Consider the following 24,059-nt stretch of genomic DNA (forward strand, 5'->3'; position numbering starts at 1 on the left):
GCCCCCGGAGTGTTTGCTGGGGGAATATTAAAAAGACGACTGCCGTTGAGCGGGGTATTATAACATAATTAGCAGGGGTTCCGGGCTGGCACACTGCACGAAAACAGATGGCCTGCTAATTCTATTAGCAGGGCAAAAATGGCCGCATAGCTTTTAATGCTGGTGGAGCGCTGTGACCTTCAAGCCCCTGGAAGTGGCCGGGTGCACACACCCCCAAACTATTACAAGATACTCTCACTGACCCCGGACACTTGCTATTAGACTTTTTATGAATTGGCAAGACCTGTATGGGAAAACCTTCAGAGTGCACAGGTCCCATATTATTCAGTTTTAATGCTTTTTTCTCAAGGGTAGGGTTCAGATAAGAATAACATTTTGAATTATGTTTCACAATAAGTGTAGTTAAGCTATTTATTGAATACGTTTGAGCACTTAAAAATACCTGTGGTAGATAAATGGTGGAACTTTCTATGACGACCATGTCTATAATGCATTATAAACACAGTTATAATGCGTTATAAGCTGCTTATAGCACTATATAATTATAGTTAAAAGCACTATATATTCATAATGCTTTATAACAATAATGATAACACATTATAAAGCATTTTATAATGACTTATAAGGTCAGGTATCATAATACTTCATAACTGCTGGTCACTCACTGACATTTTACTGACATTTTTAGTTGTAATACATTATAATCTTTTCAAAATGCATTTTAAACACTGTTGTAATGCTTTATAATGGGATTATAAGTTACTCCAAGTGGTCATTGTTTGCTTTCAGTAAAGTAAGAAAGATATTTTGCAACGTTTTGTGTGTTTTGCATAGATTTAATATTTTGTCACTTTACTTCAAGCAAACAATGACCACTTGGAGAAACTTATAATCAGATTATATGTCATCATAACAGTGATTATAATGCATTATAAAAAGATTAGAATGTATTACAACCATAGACTGTATATAAGAAGTGGATGTAGTCACCGTGACGTCACCCATTGGTTTGTGGACTGCCGTTTTGAAGCCTTGATTTCAGCATCTTGTTTTTTTTGCAACCAGAAGTGACAGGAGAGGGTGGAGCTAAGAACAACCGAATTATAATGCATTATAAGAATGTTTATAATTATAAGAATGTTTATAATGCATTATAGACATGGGCGTCATAGAAAGTGTTACCAAAAAAATCACAATAATGGACCCCGATTGTCTGACAATGGGCCTTTTTCACAGTAGACATTTTGTCTTGTCAAAGCACAGGTGTTAATCAGTTCTATTAATGTGTCCCAGTAATACAGTGAGCCAGCATGACCAATACCAGGATCCTGAAACTGAATCAGCTAAATGAAATTCAGCCATCATTAATTTGATCATTTACACCTGTGTTTTCCCTACTGCGACATGTCAAAATGTCTTCTGTGTAAAAAAAAAGCCTATTTCAGCTGCTGCAACTCAGATTAGTTGCTAAATTGAGACGTTCCAGGCGACCTTTTTCACAGGAGACATTTTGACTTCTCACAGCAGGCAAAACACAGGTGTAACCGATGACGTTAATCACGGCTCTCGCAATGCAGCCACAGATAACATTACTAGTTCACACCAGAAAATGGCTGAATGAAATGTAATTCACACGGCCTTTAGGAAACAGGCGGTGCAAGAGGTTTGGTGATGTTGTAACTGCTGGCAGGTCGTGCAGTGGCTACTGTTGTTTGTGACTTTGTCCAGGTCAAAATTAATATGAAGAGGAAAGCTTTATTGATGTTGTTTGTCATTCAGCAGAGCAGGGTTACATAAAAAACACTGTGTCACAGCTCGCATGATAGATTCTTCCATTCCACTTTGATAGGGCATTTCAGTATTATCAATGCTGGTGTGAACAAGCCCTTTTAGTAGACGCAAAGGGTTAACAGGAGTAAGTTTTCATTGATTTCTCCCGTTGATAGCATCACCCAGTGGGCAACCTCCAGGTCTGAAAAGTGAAGCTAATGCAGAAGTCTTTCTAACAGCCAGCAGGGGGCGACTCCTCTGGTTGCTAAAAGAAGTCTGATTGTATAGAAGTCTATGAGAAAATGAGCCTACTTCTCTCTTGATTTATTACCTCAGTAAACATTGTAAACATGAGTTTATGGTCTCAATCGCTAGTTTCAAGTCTTCTTCAATACAGCATGATGTTCATTTAGTAAATTATGGTCCCATTTAGAGTCAAATAGACCATAAAGCAGGAGATGCTTTAGGGTGTGGCTACCTTGTGATTGACAGGTCGCTACCACGATGTTGTCCGGTCTGGGAGTTGTCCGTGTTTTCGTCTTACAACTTTAACCCTTTCACAGTGTGTTTTCAGTCCATGAAAGATGATATTAACATTTTTAGTCGCCTAAAAATATATTATTATTCAGCGTTCGGTTGTACTTAGCTCCATCCTCTCGTGTCACTTCTGGTTGCAAAAAAACAGAAGATGGTGACGAACAAAATGCCGAACTCGAGGCTTCAAAACGGCAGTCCACAAACCAATGGTTGACGTCACAGTGACTAAGTCCTCTTCTTAAATATACAATCTACGGCACCACCTCAACACTAGATGGATGTATTGTACGCGATCAGGCTGTATCATGCCTTAATTACATTCTCCACCATAGCTGTGTTAACATTCTGTCAGTTACTCTGGGATACGAGCAGCAGTGTGATTAAGGGACTATCCATGCAGTGTCTGCTAAATGTGGGTTATTGAAAAGGAGAAGATAATTGAGGCTTTTTTGACATGCATGTTGTCTCCAACAATTTAAACGAGCATCAGAATCTTGTGGGAGAAAATCGCTGTTCTTGCGTTCCCCGTGTGGTATCTTTGTAGCCCTGATGTAGTTACACTATAGGTGGTGCACATGCCTATCAAAATTACTTTTCATCATATACTGCATATGTATAAATGGTGGGAAATTTGAATTGTTCATTTATATAAAAGGAAAGATAAGATGTTACCACATGGCTTCATCTATTTAGCATCAAAATGGAGCAGTGGAATTAAACATAACGCCACTGTCAATCCTGGTTCTTAATATATTTTATCATCTCTCGCTTCAGTTTTACTTCCTCAGTTTGGCCACAGCGGTACTAAAAACACTGCAGCTCTGAAATGTTATCAGAGCATAAACCGTTACAGATATTACATTTTTGAAATATTAAAAATATCATCTTTTATGTGGTTTTTTTTTATTACAAAACCACATTGAAGACCACGTCCATGTTTATGAGTTTTTATCAGGACTGTGTGTGATTTTGATCAGCGTGGTCGGAGCATTGAATACAGTTTGTATGTATAGGAGCCGTGGAGCTGAACGCCGTCTCGCTGGCCACATCCAAACCTCTGCTCTGCCCCGAATACTGAGCGGAGCCTCAGCCTCCGACTGTCATTCTCACACCCACTCACTTTTCATCTTTACCTCAGCCCTGACGCTCCCCTCCCAGGTTTCAATATGCCGTCCTTCATCCTTCATTTCTCAGAAGATTCCATTTACCTTCTCTATATATTTCACTGACACATTTTCCAGCCATTTCTCGCTCTTTCTTTCAGCGCCCCCCCCTCCCCTCCATCCCTTTGCTGTCCCTCTCCCTCTAAAGCAATCATCCTTCTTCCTTTCTCTCTTTATTTACATGACACAGAGGTTCTCTTAGAGGCAGGTGTGGATGGCAAAAGGCAGGCTTTTACAAAACGGTTCAGGTTTTAATATCTTCTCCTTGCTTTTCATCACAACCCAAGAGCTTCATAGCAGAACTAACAGTCCTCTCGTAATCGCATTGTCCTTCTGTAAATATCACGGGCCCAGTCTCATCTTTATTTTATTACCACCTCTATCACTAAAGACCTACAGTGTGGACCAATATCGTTTAGACTCAAGGGCTGACCAATGCCTGTCTCATATCCTCCACCCCTGCCCTGCAAAAAATACTGCATGTGAAACACAAAGGACTTCTTCAGTATGCCACGAAAGGTTTACATCGAGTCTAATATCAGTCAGAACAATACTCAGAATAAAGATATCTCTCACGTAATATAACAAAAACAACTATTTAGATTGAAGGGTTTGGTACAAACCGTTGACAAAAACTGTAGTATTGGCATTAAGAAGTTCAGAGGAAAATATATAACAGGTTTAAGACAGAGTTGGTCCAGTGTGCAAATATACGACTTTTTGTTGCGTTTGTTCATTTGGGAATTGGCTCGTGCCTCCATCCATCCCTTTTTATATGCATAGTGGAATAATCCCTCAAAACTATTACAGAAGAGACTTCTGCTCCAACTTCTGCTACATTTCAAAGAACTCCAGAAACACAAACACTGGGCGGGCGTTTTCATCTTTCTGTGGTAGAAGACACAATTATTTGCATGAATTGACTGACTGAGTGGCTGAGGCTCAGCAGGTAGAGCGAGCCATTCATTAATCGCAGAGTTGGCAGTTTGACTCCCGGCTCCAAATGTCGAAGTATTCTAGAGCGAGACACTGAAGCACACTCGCTCTAGATGGTTAGGATAATGCCTTGCATGGCAGCTTGCTGCATGAAGGAGAGGCAAATTGTAAAGCACTTTGGATAGAAGTGTAAGTATATACTGTAAATGCAGTCAGTCATCCCTAATTTTTGTTTTTAATTGTCCCCAAATTTACTTGCAATTAGAGGAACATTGCTAAATCAAGCAGGCCAATTTTATCTTATTGCAAATACTGTACAGTATATCTTCTGTATCGGTATGCAGAGAGAATAAGAAATTGCAGTAAAGAAATGTTAAAAGAAGTTTGTGGTAATTTAGAAACAGTGTCACCATTACATATGTAGCAACTCTAAAAAGTCCCACTCAGTATGTATCATTTCCTCAGAAAAAAATTACAAAAATACTATTGGCTCGCATATCGATTTTTAAACTTTCAAATATCAGTATCGGCCTCAGAAATCCAGTACTTCGTACTCCATACTTGCAATAACTAATTGTGCATATAAATATACTCCTTATGCAAATATTTAAGTCATTATAATACTGAATACTGTAGTTCTGTGGTAGTTTTAAAGAATAGAAACATTATAAAACATTGTAAAAACAATATTAAACTAAAACCATGTTGCGGTTGCATGCTTCCGCCAACCAGTCAAGTTGTAGTTTACATACATGTCTATCCAACATGTCATCATTTCATCATTTTATCCTGTTAGCCATGTGTGTGAAATTGTCCTAATTAGCATATGAATTCTTGAGTTATGGTCAAAAACGTGTTTTGTGAGGTCACAGTGAGCTTTGACCACCAAATCCTAACGAGTTCATCCTTGAGTCCAAGTGGACGTTTGTGTGTAAAATTTAAGAAACTCCTTCCAGGCGTTCCTGAGATATCGCGTTCACGAGAATGGAACAGATGGATGTACCGCCAGCACGGAGACATAGAAAAAATAATTTTACTTCAGTATTTGCTATAGGGGAAAGGCCGTCCATTTTCAAACTGCATGAGAAATATAAAGAATAAACTTCTTCTATTTACATTTCTTCTCATTTTAGTAGGTCTAAATACTCAGACTTAAGCAATTCAACTGACTCCTGTGAATAAAAAGCAGCACATATGACAAACATGCACAGACAATTTTTACTTCACACTCCGCCTGAACTTCCTCAGAGGCTGAACAGATGTTTAGTCCAACAGAGATCTGAGCTGCATCTTTTCCTCAGCACAGAGGGGGAAAAAGGGAGAAGAGAGAATAGTTGGAACAAAGCAGAGAATCCCATCAGACTTCATCTCAGCTGTTCTAAATAATCCGTCAACAGCAGCCTCTCACATACTACTGGCCATCTTAAACACAGTGTGAACACAAAGCTTTACTTTTCAACATGCGTTAACGTGCGCAGTCATGAGAAGTGTCTGTGAAGTTCCCTTTGTGGCATCCTTCATTATAATCAACCAGCACAGTCTGGTCCCCACTGTTTCTGCTTTATAGTGTGCATCATGTCGTCAGCTGTTTATTAATGGATTCCCACTGGAGCATCACATGCGACTCACAACTGCAGCACAGGAGTGATTCAACCTACTTACTGAGCGGCCAGTTTATGCGCGCTCTCACACTGCTGTTCACTCTTTTCTGGGGGAAAATCCTCCCTGTATGTGCACACAGGCAATTATGTGTTGTGTTTTGGAGTAAATAGACGAAGGAATGATGAGTTTGCACGGCTGCACCGCAAAGAAACTTTAGCAATAACGCCAAAATTACAACAAGTCATGAGAAGTTATGTTCTACAGCTTTAATCTATGGTGAACTATTTGTTTAAACTCTAGACAGACGGCAATTACACACTCCAAATTAGCAGCAATGGAGCACTGCTACGTATTGTACAAGGCGGTGTGCTCGTAGTCATTAGCTGGAGCGACAGCACATTGATGATTATTATCCCCATCATTGCACACGCACCTTTGTGCAGCTACTGTAATAATGCATTCATCTATTTATTTACTTTGGCTTTCATGACGACGTAGCTCATTAACACAACACACATCATGTTGTTTTTTAGGATCCCACAATATTACCAGCCATGGATGCCTCACACACACACACCTGCACGGCAGAAAAGTCTAAATTCAAATAAGGAAGAACTTGTTTTGCTGTCTTATTCTGCTGCCTCCAATAATTTTGCATGCTGTTTTGTTTGCTGTGAAGGACTCCGAATATTGTTTTTCATATAAAGTTTATTATCAGTGTTTATATATAAATCACACCGTATGTGCCTTGTTCAGAAACACATTTATTTTCATATAAAACTATCAGTGAACGGAAACCACCCTCGCCATGCCACTCCGGAGTGATATGGCGGGCTGTTTATTGTCATTTGATTGTTATAATTTTCTCTTAATCATAATCCTGAGATGAAAAATGGAAATATTAGCTTTATGGTCAGGCATTCTTGGCGCAGATGGTTATAAGGAGATCTACGATGAGAAGTAAATGACTGACTGCTCTAATGCTGAGATGTAAAACGCAAAGTACACAGAAACAGCCAGGGCGAGTAATTGGCCCACTGCAGCAGAGATTTTGTACGTCCCCAGCTGAGAAATAAACCGGACCTCAGCAGCACCCGAGAGAGAGGGAATATGCGTGAGAAACAGAGTAAGACAAACTTGCAAAGCCTTACAAGTAAAGATAATTGTCAAGTGCAGTGGGGGGAAATTGGCAGATTGAAGAGGAATAAGTGAGAGAGGCAAAAATCCTTTGCATTTTAATGAAAACTTTGAATTGAACGTAAATAAAGAAAGAAATAAAAAAAGTATATAAACAAAATAAAAAAGCAAGCAAAACAGCCTCGGCTTTGGGGTTTTTGATGGAATTCTTCACCAGACGGGAGTGTGTGTGTGTGTGAGTGACACACAAGCTCCCTTCACTCAGGTGTGAGGTGAATGTGTGATGACTTGAGCTCGGACCCGTCAGCTCACTCCAGTGGAGGAGGGCAATCGGCCGTTTGAAGAATTCATGAGGTCCAGAAAGAAATGTCTCATAAGCGGCGACTATTTCACAGAGTCAGCTGAACAGAGATCTTTTACAACTAATGAAGGGTAATAGCCGGACTGATGGACCAACATTCCTCACAGTGACCTTTCAGGTATGCACAGGCTTGTGTGTGTGTGTGTGTGTGTGTGTGTGTGTGTGTGTGTGTGTGTGTGTCTGTGTGTTGAGGGAACAGCTTGCCTGATAAAAGCGGATAGAGCAAAGCTTCTTGAAGGACGAGTGACCTCATACATCATGCTGGCATTCCTCTGCCCAGTGGTGAAATTAGGGATTTTCTATCACACATCCTTCTTTCCTCACATTCAAGTACACAGCGTGTACTAAACACACATACACACACACACACACACTCACACACATATCATTGCCACAATGCGTTCCCCAGCTCCAAACACTAATCCAACCCCTCATAATTTGCAAAACCCAAACTCCTACCCTTACATATGTCTTACCTTACCACTAAAACCAAGATTAAAGCTGCACTAATCCTCATTTGTATATCAGCAATGGGTCAAATGACTATGTGTATGTGAAAAAAAAATAGACATTGTTTTTTATTAGGGCCGTCAAAGTTAACGCGATAATAGCGCGTTAACGCAAATTGTTTTTTTAACGCCACTAATTTCTTTAACGCATTAACGCACTCGATCTTTCGGAGGCTGTCGTAGGCTCAGTTTTAAAGCTAGAGTGAAGGCGGCTAAATAACGCTCCAAATCATGCTACATTTTGGCGAGGAAACACTGGCATGGCCATTTTCAACGGGGTCCCTTGACCTCTGACTTCAAGAAATGTGCCATGTTATGATTTGAGCATATTTTTGATGTTAAATGCAGTACCTGTGAGGGTTTCTGGACAATATTTGTCATTGCTTTGTGTTGTTAATTGATTTCCAATCATAAATATATACATTCACTCATTACGTTTTTACCTTCCACAATAAAAGCCCTAGACATATAATATTCGCAGGCGAGTATTTCGCATTTTCACGTTGTTTATTCCTCACACCCCCTGTGTGTAAAGGCCTTAAGACATGCGGGCAGTCAAAAACATCCAATTTCACCAAAAGGTGACAAGTTTGCATGTCTGAATATGTCAGTGTTGAGTTAACAACTTGTTTGGCTGCCCCCAAAGCAGCCAAAGAATCCGTTAATGTTGCTTTAAAGACAGAAAAATACCTGTTCTTTGGATGTTTCTGCACTAATTGTTCTATTATCTCTTGAAATATGTAAAATGCCAGTCAAAAAATATAATGATATCACTTTTCTTGTCTGGTAAAAAAATGCCTGAATACTGGATTCTGCATTCGCGGTTATAAATACAATGAACTGTAATTTGAGGCAACCAGATAACCCGTCCCATTATCAGCTTGTGGGTCACTGTAGCTGGCAGAGCTCTATCATGGGTCGGAAGTGTGTGTTTGGATTTCATTTGGCAAAAAGTTTGTTTTACATTTCCAGACATGCTGTGGTTGCCGTCTGGAATTTCAATCATATCTCTCTTTCGAAGTGATACCTTGCTCACATATTCCATCCACAAAGATGCTTTATCTGCCAGTTTAATGTGTCACCAACACGAAACAGCTCTTTGGAGAGGGGAGGACAGGCCGTTATGTCTTCACTTTACAAATATGTCCTCACAATCCAGGGTTAAAGCACTAAAATTGGTCCTCACAGAGATAGAAGTATGAAAACACACACACATTCACACAGGTACACATCCATCCCTAAACCTCAGAAGGTCAAGCTGCTGTGGGTTTCTGCCTGTTTCCATGGCACTGCCCAGACTCTGCACTAAACCTGACTATCAATCAGCAGACTAACCACACACACACACACACAAACATACAGGCTACTGTATAGGTAAGTGGACACACACACTTGCACTTACACACAGAGATGAATCTGTCTCCTCTCTCTCTGTTGTATAATATTAGCGCGCAGTACGGCTATCTGTCAGTAATCTGGAGATGTAGCAGGAAGCTCAGCAGCACCTCATCTGAGCAAAAACTTGCTGATTAGTGCCGGAATTATCCTATTAACAGAAATGATTTCACAAGCTTCAGCATACAAATGAGTCATTACAAAAGTTTCATCTGATACTGGTGCGAAACTTATTAAATCATTTAATTGTGAGATTAAAGTGGGCTAATTTGACAAACCAGCACTAATCAAAAATGACAATAGGACAGCCTGGAGGCCCGAGCGCCGATTACAGGCTCTCCTTTATTTATATATTTCTAATAAGACCGACTGAAGGGACAGAAGGGTGTCAGTGAGGAAATCAGATAAACCAAACAGCTGAAACTGCAATGAGGAAGAAATTGGAGGATGTTTTTTGGGAGGGGGGGAGAAGGAGCTTGTTTTCCACGTCAGGTCGGCGCTAAGCACCGAGACGATCAGGATAAAGGCACAATTGCTGCCCGGTGAAGCGGACACAAATGCTCAAAACAACCTGAGACCCAGAGATGATAACGCTGGAAGTAGCGGACTGTGATTAATCAGTGACAGCTAACCACTAATTACAACCCCCAATCAATTACCTCAACGCTCATTATCTAGTCAACACACCACCTGGAGAGCACTAATGTGCTTTACTTGCTGTGGGCAGAATCAGCATATACACTTGTCTTTAGAAAGCACTGACACTGAATGGACGGCGTGGGAGCTGCTCAAGAAGGGAATGTGACTAGTGTGTAGTTGAAGTGTGTGTGATTCATTGTGTTTGGAAAAAAAAAAATGAAGTGAATAATCCTCTATATGTATTAATGCATTGTGTCTTTATAAAGGAAGGGGAATATGAAAACATGTGTGTGGTGAGGGGGAAAATCTCCCTCCAGCCTTCGCTTTACATTTTGAGCGAGACTAAAGATTAAAGCTCCTCTCCCAGAAGCTCTCTAACAGAGCACAACCCAATTACACCTCGCCGGACCTGCACCACGAACCAAGGGGGAAGACAGAGACGGAGAAAAGAGAAGGAGAGAGAGAGAGACAAGAAGAAGCGAAGATGAGGGAGGCTAGAGGGAGGGATGACTGGAGAAAAGGAAGCCAACTATGGACGGGGGAGAGGACGCTGAAGGAGAGATTGGCTTGAAGGAGGGGCGAGAGTGAGAGGAGAGCGGAGTTGGAGGGATGAGTGCGATGCAAAGGAAGGTGTTAAGAACAGAGAGCGAGGGGGGAAATTGGATTGAGAATATCAGAGGTGAGAGGAGAGCAATGTCAGACGTCTCCTCAGGGGATCAAATACTGTATTCAGTCAAAAGGCGCGATTCCAAATGGCAGAAAGAGTTAACCGTTTGAAACTTCATAAAGTTGAGTCATGGTGAATGATGTCAAAAAGAAGACGGTTTGCTTGTGTTTCACAACCCGAATGATCTGGTTTGCTTTGAATCACAAAAAAAAAAAGAGATGTAAAAGAGCTAACGCTTGTTCAGTTTGTAGCCATGCTAGCAGTGTGGCTCTGAGGATGGCAGTGCCAGTTGGTTGAGTCCACCACTTTTGGTCCGGACTGAAATATCTCAACAATTATTCGATGCATTGCCATGAAAATAAGTACAGACACTCATCGTCCCAAGAGGATGAATTTTAATGACTTTGGTGATACTCTGACTTTTAATGTAGCGCCACCTTGAGGTGGAAATTTGTTTTTTTTTTTAGAGAAATGTTTCAACAATTGCTGGATGGATTGCCAACAAATTTGGTACAGCTATTCATGTTCTCCTCGGGATGAATTGTAATAATAATAATAACAAGAATGATAATAATAATTGGTGATCCTCTGACCTTTATCTAGCGCCATCAATAGGTAAAAAATTTAATTCGCTTATACTTTAATTTATGACAAAGTACCTGCAAAACTAATGACATTCCCATCACGGCTGCCCCCTCTTAGTCGATTATTGGACTAATCTGTTATTTTGTTCTAAGTCGACTAAGATTTCTTTAGTCGATTAGTAATTTTTTATGTTTTTTTCATGCTAAATGACTTATTTCCAAGTGGTGCTTTTGTGTGATTCTTTATGGAGAAACTCAGTTTCACAGATCTGTCAATAAAATCAACTAATAAATTAGTCGAGAGTGGACAAGGACAGCCCTAATTCCCATCTGGCTAAGATGTACATCGTGTACAAGTGGTAATTAGCAAATGTTAGTTGGTTTACATCGTAAACGTTTGCATCAGTATGTTGACATTGTTACTGTTGAGCATGTCAAAGCAGCTCAAAGCACTGCTGTGCATAAGAACAGCCTCACAGTGCCACTAGCATGGCCGTAAACATTTAAGCTATGTTCATACTGCGAGCAACAAAAGCAACAAAACGGCCAGCGTGGCCAGCTACATCGCTGCCAAGTCGGTGTTGAAGTGTTGCTCAAGCGCTCGTATAATGTATAATAGCACTGGGAACCGGCATTTCTTTAGATACTTTAGAACAGAACAGGGTGAAACAAAAATATATGATTGGGGACGCTTCACCGCATCACTGGAGCGCTGAAAAGGGTTGAGACCAGCTCAGCTTTATTTGTATCGTGTCACGCCCATCATGCAGCAACAAGAAGCGGGCATCAGTTTGTAGCCTCATCTCAACGGCTTCCATTGAAAATGGCCTGTAGCCTGTTGCTGTGTCACTTGTAGTGTCAACACAGCATTAGAATTATTAGTTATTAGGAGACATTTTGCTGCATTTCGATCTTAACTAAAAATGTAATGACCAAAATAAATTTCTTGAGGGAATCAAGTTTTTCTTGAATGGAAATATATATTATGCTTTTATGGCTGCATCACTTTTACTCCTCCTCGCAGGTACAACCACCCAGCTGAGTTAAACAAGTTCATCCAGTTCTCTCTCTGGTTGTCAAAAAGAGTTCTGGAAAGTGAAAAAAATCATTCATTTCAGAAGAAGTCAACAAGGCAGGTTATAGGGAAGCAGTTAAAGTGCTAAAATACATTAAGAAATGCCATCACAAAATAGCTTGGATTGTAGAAATTGTGGATATTTGTTATCACCAGTTGGAGTTGGAAAGTTATGCTGCCAATGGCTATACCCAGCACCAGAATTGAATGTGGGCAGATGCCAGTATAATCCTGCAACATGTTGCAGGCTGACTAGACAAGTGTAATTGTACAAAGGAACCCATGCTTATGTAGTTTAATGTGCCACCTCTCTTACAACGCATACACGCTGAGCAGCCTCAGCAACAAATGTCAGAAACATCCTCTTCACAAAATGTTCAGAGTAATTATACAGTTGTTGTTTGTACCTATCAAAGAGTTTGATGCAACAAACCGGCAGGCAGAGAAGATGACGAGGAGAAGAGATGAAACGGGGGAGAGATTAAAAGTGTACGTCTGCTGTCTCTCTCAACTCCCTTCTGGTATCAGCCACTCTTCACACAGAGCAAGCGGAGTTTATCAGGTCTGCTGTGGGTGACTGATGATGTGGGTTTTTGGAAGCCAATACCAATTCATCCCAAAAGTTGCAAGCTTGCTTCCTTGTGAAATTTGTTCTTGGCAGGATGGAACATCATCTGGACGAACATTTAGACCCTGGGACAAGGACGATGATTTTTTACACTTGGTCCAGATACTTAAGTCTGTACTCGGGTTAATTTCTTCAGATTTTTTGGGATTCCTTTTATGCTCAAGTATCCATCCAAACTGTGCATCAATTGTCATTTCATGACCCCATATATCACTTACATCACATGTGTGAGTGTGCAAATTCTGCAAACAAGGACAATAGTAGACCATTTTCTGTCACTATTTAACACTGTTAATTTGGTTCCCATATGACGCAAAAAAATATAAAAAAAACAATCATGCCTATCAGTGCTTGAGACATCATAATCCAGCAGCACTTCAAACACCATCTCATTTGATAAGGTCCAATACAATGTGGGTGTGTGGCTTAAAACTGGGGTTGATGAGAGTGGAATTTGCAAGCTAGAAAACCAAAACAATGAGCTGAAAGACACTAAAACCTTCAGAAGAGCTGTGGGAAAATGCAGAATGGATGATACATCTCTGTGGGTTTGTCACCATGTGCGTACCTATTGACTATAGAGTCTGTTGGTTAAACCAAAGTATTGGACAAATTGAAAGTTTGACCTGATGATGGCACATGAAGTGAAGTGTCAACCTCATGGTGGTGCTAGAAGAAAAGTCAGAGGGTCATCAAAGTCAGTGGGATTCATCCTCTTGAGTGCATGAATATCTGTACAAAATACTGTGTCAGTCCATAGAGTAGATGTTGAGATATTTAAAGTGAGCTTTGAGCTGTTGGTGGTGCTGGAGGAAATGTTTGGTATCACCAAAGTAATTAGGATCCATCCTCTTGGGACCATGGATATTTGTACCAAATGTCGTGGCAATCCATCTGATAGTTGTTGAGATATTTCTGTCTGGATCAAAGAGATGGACTACCAACCAACGGACAGACTGACACTGCCATCCATTGAGCCATACCGCCAGCATTGATCCAGTCTAGAGTTTGCTCAAAGACAACCGCGACCGCTGTTTTGTTGTGGTCCTGAAATTGATTCAACTCAAGTGCACTCGGGTTTGATAACAGCTTTCAAACTCACCGAATATACTGGCCTTGGGTCAGGAAAAAACTCTCCAATTGCACTAAAACACCTTAAGACTCTCCACTAAATCTAAGTGTAATTTTTTCATTTTTTTCATTTGATAATCATTTTTACATCTGTGGAATTGAATCATACAACACTGGAATCAGTATAGAGATTTAAAAAAGACAACCAGTGCAGTATCAATCATTTGGAATCAGCAACAGTTCATTCTGTTAGGTGTGTGTGTGGCATATACTGCCAGTGTTTGAGCATGAGCATGAATGAAGATCTCCTCTCCTCCCTCTGTCCCAGAGGCAGGCGAGGTAAAAGGCTAAATAAATAAGACATGGCTGTGGGGGTCGCCGAGCCGTGACCTTTCGGCCCATTTGCTTTGGGAGTACAGGAATGCAGCCTCAGCTAGCTGCTCCCCCGAACTCCGGAGGGAGAATTTTAATCAGCGCCGTGCCGATGGCCGAGGCAGTGCATCATGCTTAACGAGGCTAAGAGAGGGCTTTCATTTACCCATGCGCAGGTAACAAATGGACCACAGTGCTCATAAGACAACCCTTGTTTCCCCTTTTCCTGTGATGTCCTTGAGTGTATCTCCTCGCTCTCTCTCTCTACTTGTTCAGACCTCAGCCTGCCTCGCGTTTATTAGGTTTCACTTGTACTCTGTTGTTTTAACTCTTCAGATACAAGTTTTCTCCTATTTTTTGAGCAGCAATTTCAGCTCCTGCCACTGCAAAGAGTTCTGTCAATTTGCAATATATCTGTTTTACATTTCAGTTTTTTTTAGGTACACCTTTACAATCTAATTCAAATGTAATGTATATTTTTTGTTGGCACTTTGTAAGAAAGGAATGGATTAAACTCTGTGTAATATTTGAGTCCATACAATAGTTGTTGTTGGTGGTTTTGGATTGGATTGCATTATCCTTTTCTAATATCTTGTCCAAACCCATGTTCTCTTTCTCTGTCTCATACAGTCCAACGACATGACAACTGTGTGTGTGTTGTGATGGACTGGCAAACAAGTATTTTATTCCATCACTTAAATTTACATTAAATGAAATATAATTTGGCCTTTTACCAGCTGTACACTGAGTGTGACAGGACTGTCCCCTGGTTTCTTTATTTGTTGTCTTTGCTTTCTTTAGATGGGTTTAATGATCAGTGACAATGGCATCAATCTGTGTTTGTACTTTGGTTCTAGGTCTGTCACTTTGGTCCAGGCTGAAATATCTCAACTATTGGATGGATTGCCATGACATTTTGTACAGTCATTCATGGTCTCCAGAGGATGAAGCCTACTGACTTTGGTGATCAACTGACTATTAATCTAGCATCACTAGCTAGGCTTGTCACGGTAGTCGGTGTTACACGGTGTTCAGGGCATACACGATTACATTAATTGCCCATCTTCAATTTGCTTTTTTTATTGAAATAAAACCCATTTAGTTAATTTTCACGTATCAATACAGTCAGACGACGGACGCTGCAAATTGAAAGTGGAAGTGTCTGCTCCGTACGTAGTCTCAGACCAGAGTAGCAGGAGTCACATTTCACACACAGGACGAGAGAGAGGTGACAGACAAGATGATGACGGAGGATTTGGTGTTAAAGCGAAAAGCAAAAGCGCCTATTTGGCCATTTAAACCCAAGTGTGTGCTCGACCGGAGAGGCCAGTCACACTGTCATCCAATATTAAAGATCAATGTAAGCGCTCTACAGATATTGAGCGTCATCTTTTCTTGTAAAATGTCTGGTGTAATCGGTTTATTTAATGGTGGGAACATTTCCTCACCTTGACACTCTTTGTGTTAAGTGTTAATTAGCTAATGTTAGCACGCTAACACATTCAAATAATATGGTGAATATGGTGAACGTTATACCTGCTAAACATCCGCATGTTAACATTGTCACTGTGAGCATGTTAGTATGCTGACGTTAGCATTTAGCTTCAAAACACAGTTGTGCCTAAGTACCATGGATGTGTTATAAGAACTAGATACCGGACCCCAAGATGGCATCTACTCAGTCCAGTGAGAATTGCTTGCCTGGCGCATACGCTGAAAAAGCTCTCTAGCTTTCGAGGTATGCAGCCCACTGAAAATGCGCTGGCCCCACCTGCGAGTTCCCGCTCAGTCCATAGACTTTACATTGTGATGACGTCACAGAAATTCAAAGTCATAGATGTCACGCTTTTCTCGGCTCGAGAAACGTTTTACAAATATAAAATCTCCATGGATCAAAATCTCATAATAGAAAGAGTCATAATTGACCTTGTTTGCAGTTCGATGTGTCCTGTCAACAGTTTTACAGATGCCTCTTTTACAATAGTGGTCTATGGGGAAAATGCTTTTTGGGCTGCAGGCGGATTTTTCGTTGCTATCCTGTGAGTGGCCACTGGAAAAAATTGGAAGCAAGGCTGAGCGGCGGCACCGTACCCACGTCTTATTATACATCCATGCTAAGTACAGTCTCCCAGAGCTTCTAGCATGGCTGTAGCTTCTTAGTCTTGTTTGTTTTTATTGTGTAGTTTTGCATATTACTGTATTTTACTATTCATTTGACTACTGTCTGTAAACCAAATTGCGCCTCGGGGACATAAAAGCTCTACTCTACTTTACTTGTACCTCTCTTCCTCTCATCTAATGCATGCTTCGATAGACTCAGGCCCTCCATTTATTTTTCATTCAGCTCACTTCCATTATATATCTTCAGCCCTATTTGGACAGGATTAATACTCCAGAGGGAGATGGGTAGTAAAATGTTTCCCCTGCGACTTTGTAAGTAGGGTAATAATTCCAGATGGAATTGCAGCCACTGCTTAAGTACAGGAAGTGTTTGTTTTTTTTAGGAGATACTGATCACCGCCGTGATTTTAGCTATTTCACTTTAAATGCCATGTCTTTTACATCCCCAAATGAAGCTCTAGACAACAATGTGAAAAATGATGCATGTCATGTATTGCTGTGTTTGTTGTGGCCTTGGTGCTTTTTACAGCATCCAACTTCCCTCTTTATTTTCTACCCTTCCCTGCTACGTCTCTCTCTCTCTCTCTCTGTTGTGATGAGTCTTGTCCTGATGAGTTCAACTCCATCACTCCTTGGCTCCACAGGTCTCATTATAGCCGGGCCAGTAGGGAACATTCTAATAAACAGATGAAGATGACACTCGTACAGCCTGTGCATACACACACACACACAAACAAACACAACCTTGAGGAAAAATTACACCAGGGGCGAGCACAAAATAAAAACCTTTCACTTGATTATTTCAGGCAAAATAAATCACAGCCCTCAGACACACACTCCAACCTCAGAGCAAGAAAAATGGCGATACAATAACAACAGCGCTGGCAAACATGCGGCTATAGATAACAGCGCTCCTTGTTAAGGGAAAAAATGGACACAGACGCACACACATGCACATTCAAACACACACTCAAATAATGAAACACATGCACCTTCCTCTGTTGCACTGTGCACAATAAGTCTTGCTTCATTAAAGCCAAATCTCATCCACTATCAGTTTACAACCACAGAAGTCGTTTGAACCACCGGGGAAATACAATTCCATTCCGTTTCGGGGTTATCTTAATATATGAGCTTGTCTCCGCCACATTGGTCTGCGGTTATGAGCCGAGCAAACACCCACAGCATCGCAATATTGCACCGGCACAGTCACAGGACGGATTGGTGCACACAAAGCAATTAGCAGCTCATATATATATGCGTAATTGTGTCCGTGTGTGTGTGTGAGAGTATGACTCAACTCCCATGTCTGGTTCTCTAATTTCTACATCCGGTGTTATTAGCAAACAGTTCATTGCGGATTGCAGATTGTTTGTTTGTGCACGTCCCTTAATCTTTAAGACAACCGTCGCAGAATGGAGGATTCTCCTGAAATGGCAGGTACAGTATCACGGCAAAACCACCGCCGTCGCTGCTGCTGCATCATCAGAGTAAATAGTTTTATGAGATTTAACACACTCGGACACAGAGGAGAAGGAGAAACAAGACAAAGTGAGCACAAAGAAGACAAATCTCTCAACGCTGTCAATGTCTGAGGTGCTCCGGCCATCCATCCTCCACCGTTCCTTCATTCACCATGTCTGGCCCTATCCCACCTGTATGACACCCGATCACTCTTCATCCCTCTATCCATCCATTACCCCTGTCACTTCATCCTTCCATTTCTCTGCCCCAAGGCCTGAGCTCGCCTCGCCTGTCACAGACGATACCATCTGAGTGGATTACTTGGGATATCATGAGGGATATACGGTCAAATATCTCCTCACAAAGGTTACGATGTGTTCTCATTAATGCGGCGTTAGGCGCGGCTGACGGCTCCACATGGCTGGGCACCACCGCTTTAATGAAGCGTACTTTATAAAGGGGTTTATAGGTTGTAACTAATGTCTTTATTAATGTTACCAAATCAGTTATGTTGATGTCTTGTTAGAAAATGAATTCATCATAAAAAAAGGGAATGGGTTTCTTACTTTTAATAAGCCATTGATTAAAAATGAGGAAGTAATTCATATTCTTTTTCCAGTACAGTAATCTGTCAAGTCCGGGTTTATGAATATTAGTACGTTTTTATTCAATGGGTTTTTGGTCCAGAAGCTCTTCTAACAGATAAGTAGTCAAACTGTCCATTAGACAAATTTGAGAGCTTATTAAAAACACAAACAAATTATGATTTGTTGAAGGATATACATCAGCTAAATGGATTTTCACAACAACCAAGAGTTGTCCTTATTAATGTCTCATTACTGATCTTTTTGATTAAAAGGGACTTATTACGCGTTTGTGCTTTTTCCCTTTCCTTTAGTGTGTTATATAGTTTTTATGTGCATGTAAAAGGTCAAACAGAGCGTTTCATACACAGGGTGAAAAGAGGTGCAGCAGCATAGTCGGTATGAGGAAAATAAAGCATTTTCTTTTACCATTAAAGCATGTAAACATGTTCTAGTAGAAACCTACAATACAAGTATGCCCCTGAAAATGAGCATAATAAGTCCTCTTTAGTACAATTATCAACCATTAATAAAGCTTTACAATTTATAAATTCTAGCTGCAGTTGTCAGTGCAAAAGCTCTGATAAACCCACTGTACACTACCTGCTCATCACCAAACAGCAGACAGACGATGTTAGTGACCAGCTGGTGAACATAGTGAAGCATTTAGCAGCTAAAGAGGCGGATATTTCCCTCACATGTCAGCTCCAAAACAGAACTAATATGAGAATATAATACTTATTCCCTAGATTTGTTAATAGGTTAACAAGTTTGCCCTGACAACTTTCAAAGGTGATACTATGTCAATGTTGTCTTTATGGTTTGTTGTGCTGCCCCCAGCTGGCCAAACAAATTTAATGAATGCAGGTTTAATAGATCCTGATGCTTTATAGCTCTTTTCCAGTGGAAAAATGGTAAAACTGTCCATTAAAGCCTTCTGAAGAATTAACGAGCTAGTGAAAAAGACAAAACAAATGACAGTGGTTACTATACACCAGCAGCCCAATGGGTTTTTCACAACCTGGCAACCCAACAGTTGTCCTTTTTAATGTCTTACTAATGATCAATAAAGCACTGATACATGTATTATTAATCATTAACATTGCATTAGTTGCAACTTATAACCTTTGAAAGTACGCCTCATTAAAAAGATATGTTGATAAATGCTTTAAATGTAAAGATTTTGGTATTTACATGCACTTAAGTAGCTAGGTTACAATCTGCTTTCTCAAGGAACTTGATAATTTAAACGCCACGTAAACTAAATACTCGGTTTCTGAAATAGGGGTAGGGGATTAGAGAAAGCTTTTTACCCAGCTGGATTTCTGTAACGTCAGTAAACTGCACGCAGCATGCTTATTTCTGTGATGATTTAAAAGATAACAAAGAGATCAAATAAAAAGACAAAGGAGAATCAAGAGAAAACTAAATATCTGGTATAGTTTCCCCGGGATATCAGAGAAAGTCAAATGCTCGAGTGAAATTACTACAATATCTACATTCATAGAGATGCTTGAGTTGTTGACAAGTGGAGGGCGATGACATACAAATAGTTGGAGTTTTAAATTCAAGCCCCAAAAACCACAAGAAATCCTGAACCCCACCCAACACTTTCCACTTCCCTCTCTTCTCACTGTTGTCCTCCCTCCTCCTCTTCCTCCTGCCGGGCAGTGCAGACCAGCAGGCATCAATCTCCGCCCGGCTCTTCCTCCTCTTTAGCAATGGCGGGCTGACACAGACGCAGAGCTTGTCACGGGCTTTCACGGCATTGACCTGCCACGCCTCGCTCTCCTTCCTCTCATAAAAAGGAGGAGTGAATGATGGGGAGGCGAGGCGGAGGCACAGGGAGGAAGAGCGAGGAGGAGGGGAGGGAGTGACAGACTCATACAGCATGCATAACAACGGAGTACGCCTCTCCACATGCATCGCTCCATCTATCTCCCCCTGACGGTCTCATCTAAGGCCAATGGAGACACACACACACACACACACACACACACACGCACACGCATCTTTACAAAGACACAGAAGGTTGGCTGCAAGCTGCTACACAAGCTGACTATCAAAGCTCGAAAAAAAAAGGAAAAAAAATCACACCCTGATGCCTCAAATTCCAGCTCATATGAGGAAGGTCACACTGGCAGGCCCGACGTCAGTAAACAAAGCCTCTTCCTATCTCAGGGACATTCCCAAAAAAGCACATTGTGCTGACATGCATGCCCACTCGTAGAGCGCCATATGTCTGCCATGTTCACACACTCTTTCAGTCCGTCACACACACACACACACACACACACCTTGACCTTTAAAGGGAAATTCTCAAACTCGGAAATATTGGCTGGAAGGCTTATTTGAGGGTTCTGGCACGTTGTTGTGGTGTAAGCTATCAAACACTGTTGTCATATAAATATATATATATGCACACACACTTGGCCACCTAATTATATACAGTATACCTGTACAATCTAATGCCATAACATCTATCTCTATGAAGCTCATAACGTTCAGTTTTTGGTGACACTGTCGCAAATGTGTAAATTATATATTATATGTTTATTACTATCTATTCGGTGTGGAGAGGTGGTCGTGTTACTCTGACTCTATCTGCTTGACGACGCCTGGAAGCTGCTTGACATCCTCCTGGATCCACATCCTCACATATGTTCACATTACATGTATTATTCTTTGTCATATTGATTGTCTATGTTGTATTTTCATTATGTTGTTACTCTGTACGCACGACATCTATTACACGTCTGTCCATCCTGAAAGGGGGATCCCTCCTCTGTTGCTCTTCCTGAGGTTTATTCCTTTTAAATTAAAATTTTTTTTATTACGTTGTTCCTTATCCGATGAGCGGGTCGTACTGTAAAGGACAGAGGTTGTCGTATCCTGTACAGATTGTAAAGCAACCCGAGGCAAATTTGTGATTTGTGATTTTGGGCTATACAATAAAATCAACTTGACTACTGAGGTCATAGTTATAAAGGTTCTAAATATGATATTCAGAGCTTATCTACATGTATAGCCTCCACAAGGCGACGGCTGAGCCGACAGCTAGAAGCTAACATTGCAAACAACAGCAACACTGCTGACAGAGCTAACAGTGTTTACCCTGGGGGGCAACTGGAGGGTGTGCACTACGCTTCCGCGACAATGTTGTCAGCTTTAACCGCCAAATGAGCACAGTGCAGAGAGGCCGGCCCGGCTATGTCAACAAAGCACAGCGAAACTCGGATTACAACACACACAGAGGGAGAGAGACTTCATTCTCTGCTCAGGTAGACATTACTCCTCTATATCTTTACATAGCATATCGTTGTTTGCTGCTATATTAATGCTCTGGATATCTGGATAGTGAACCTCTGAAGGTGGTGTTGTACTGGACTGCATTATATTGTCCTTTCTATTTACATACATGAGAGGGGCAGAATATTAGAAACACCTCTCAATATAATGCAATCCAGTACAACACCATATTTATGTTGAAACATACAGCACCTCTATGACAGTCCCACAAAACTGAACAGTATAGGCATCATGAACGGAGACTTTATGGCAGAACAGTTGTATTGGATTGCATTAGATTGAACAGAGGTACCTAATAAAGTGGTCACTGAGTGTATATCAGTTATGTGATCGGGCTGGGTGATAAAGAAATACTATTCTATTCTTTATAGTTGGTTATATCAATTTACATATTTCTGTTGTCCAATTTAATAATTCCAAGATAATAAATGTTGCCTGTACTTGCCATATTGTGACATACTGTATATCGCACCAGCACTATAATGTGACAATATTTTAAGGAGGAACTTTATTGTCCATCAAGATGGATAATTGTCTTTGGTCCATCTGGCAGTTCATTAAAACACACGCACACGCACACGCACGCACACACACACACACACACACACACACACACACACACACACACACACGCACACACACACAGCGTATAACAACACAGTGTGAATAATGTAAACAAATTTAAGCAGACAAAAAATTCACAAAATATTCATCTTGATTATATAATCCTAGTAATGACTTTGTGTTTATGTTCTTTTAGGTGACGTTTACACACAGGACACTTTGAGGTAGCAAATCACTGGTAATGTGAGACATTCATTGATCATTAGCAAACTCCGATAAAATACTCAAATATGCTCACCAACAGTTGTCAGTTTACGTAACTGTAAAGTTAAACTGCGACCTATAAAGAGCAGGAAAACACAAACGTGACCTATATTACAATATTTTGATAAACCCAATCCCTTTATCAGACAACCCCTTGTATATATAATATTTTGATATATTATATTGCCCATCTTTACTTCTCAGTATTGGTTCAGTCTGTCTGACGACACGTGCAATAAAGAAGTCTGTTAAATAAACAGTTTTTCTACAGTTATATTATGTTCCTATATAATAATAATAATAATAACTTGCATTCATATAGCGCCATTCAAGAAACCCAAGGACACTTAAACAGTATATCACATTCTACAGTGAATTAATCACAACATGAATCACAATGGTTCAGGTCTGGCTGAACTCCTGCTGCATCTTGTTCTCATCTCACTACTGTTGTTTCTCTAATAAATAAAAAAATATATATATTATAATACATATACAGTATATATATATATATATGTATATATATATATATATACTATATATATGTATTTAAAAATATATGATGTCGCTCAGCAAATATAAAAGATGTATTTGAATCATAAGTCACTAATATGTGGTGTGTCGTGAAGCTACAGTGTACCTTCACAAATAATGGCCTTCCCTGCGTTTGATGAGCGCCGGAACAATGCCAGATATCCCCAAAGATCGCCGGCCAGGCTGACTGTTTGATGAGGAGCGATTTGCAGGGCTCAGGGATGAGCTTCCTTAAAGCCCGCTGGGCAATCGACTTTGGTCAACACAGAGAAATCCCTGTTAAGATACTGTCCAAGAGAAAGGTCCAGCTCTCTCTGATGAACTGCCATCGAAGCGAGGCCACGGAGACCAAGTCAAACAGGCCTGTGACCGCGGAAACAGCTGGATGTGAGCTCTTGTGATCAGACGAGGTGAGCAGCCTGTGCTCTGGGGATTGAACTTTGATCGCGACAGGATTAAACTTGGAAGTGAAATGTGTTGCTCACACACACCGATCAGGAGGCGAGTTGAAAGACGCTGTGCATTAATGAGTCACTAACTGCTATGTGTCAAAACTGCATAAATAATGAAGGTATCAAGGAGGATAACACCAGACAAGCTGGAGCAGTGACTGAGAGACTGTATAGTGGAAAAACGTGCAATTTATATACCATTCATTGGAAGACCATGAACAAATAGATATGAGCTGTATAAAACAGGATTGAGATAGAGACCTAGGGATGGAAATAGCATCTAGGACAAGGTCCTATATTATGTTCATATCTGTTCCTTGA

The 24,059-nt window shown here is 40.7% G+C and overlaps 1 protein-coding gene across 2 annotated transcripts in view; it reads right to left on the reverse strand.

Moving 5' to 3' along the window:
* LOC119501673 (speckle type BTB/POZ protein) overlaps positions 1 to 24,059 on the reverse strand; it is a 207,765-nt gene that overhangs the window by 53,901 nt on the left and 129,805 nt on the right. The window contains exon 13 of one of the 2 annotated variants that reach the window (XR_005209877.1): positions 12,325 to 12,388. The exons of the other annotated variant lie outside the window; for it this stretch is intronic. The gene's annotated coding sequence lies outside the window, so the exon portion shown is untranslated. Of the gene's footprint in view, positions 1 to 12,324; positions 12,389 to 24,059 lie in introns of those variants that run through there. 2 annotated transcript variants of the gene reach the window in all.

This window comes from Sebastes umbrosus, chromosome 14, assembly GCF_015220745.1.
Source record: "Sebastes umbrosus isolate fSebUmb1 chromosome 14, fSebUmb1.pri, whole genome shotgun sequence".
Taxonomy (NCBI): domain Eukaryota; kingdom Metazoa; phylum Chordata; class Actinopteri; order Perciformes; family Sebastidae; genus Sebastes; species Sebastes umbrosus.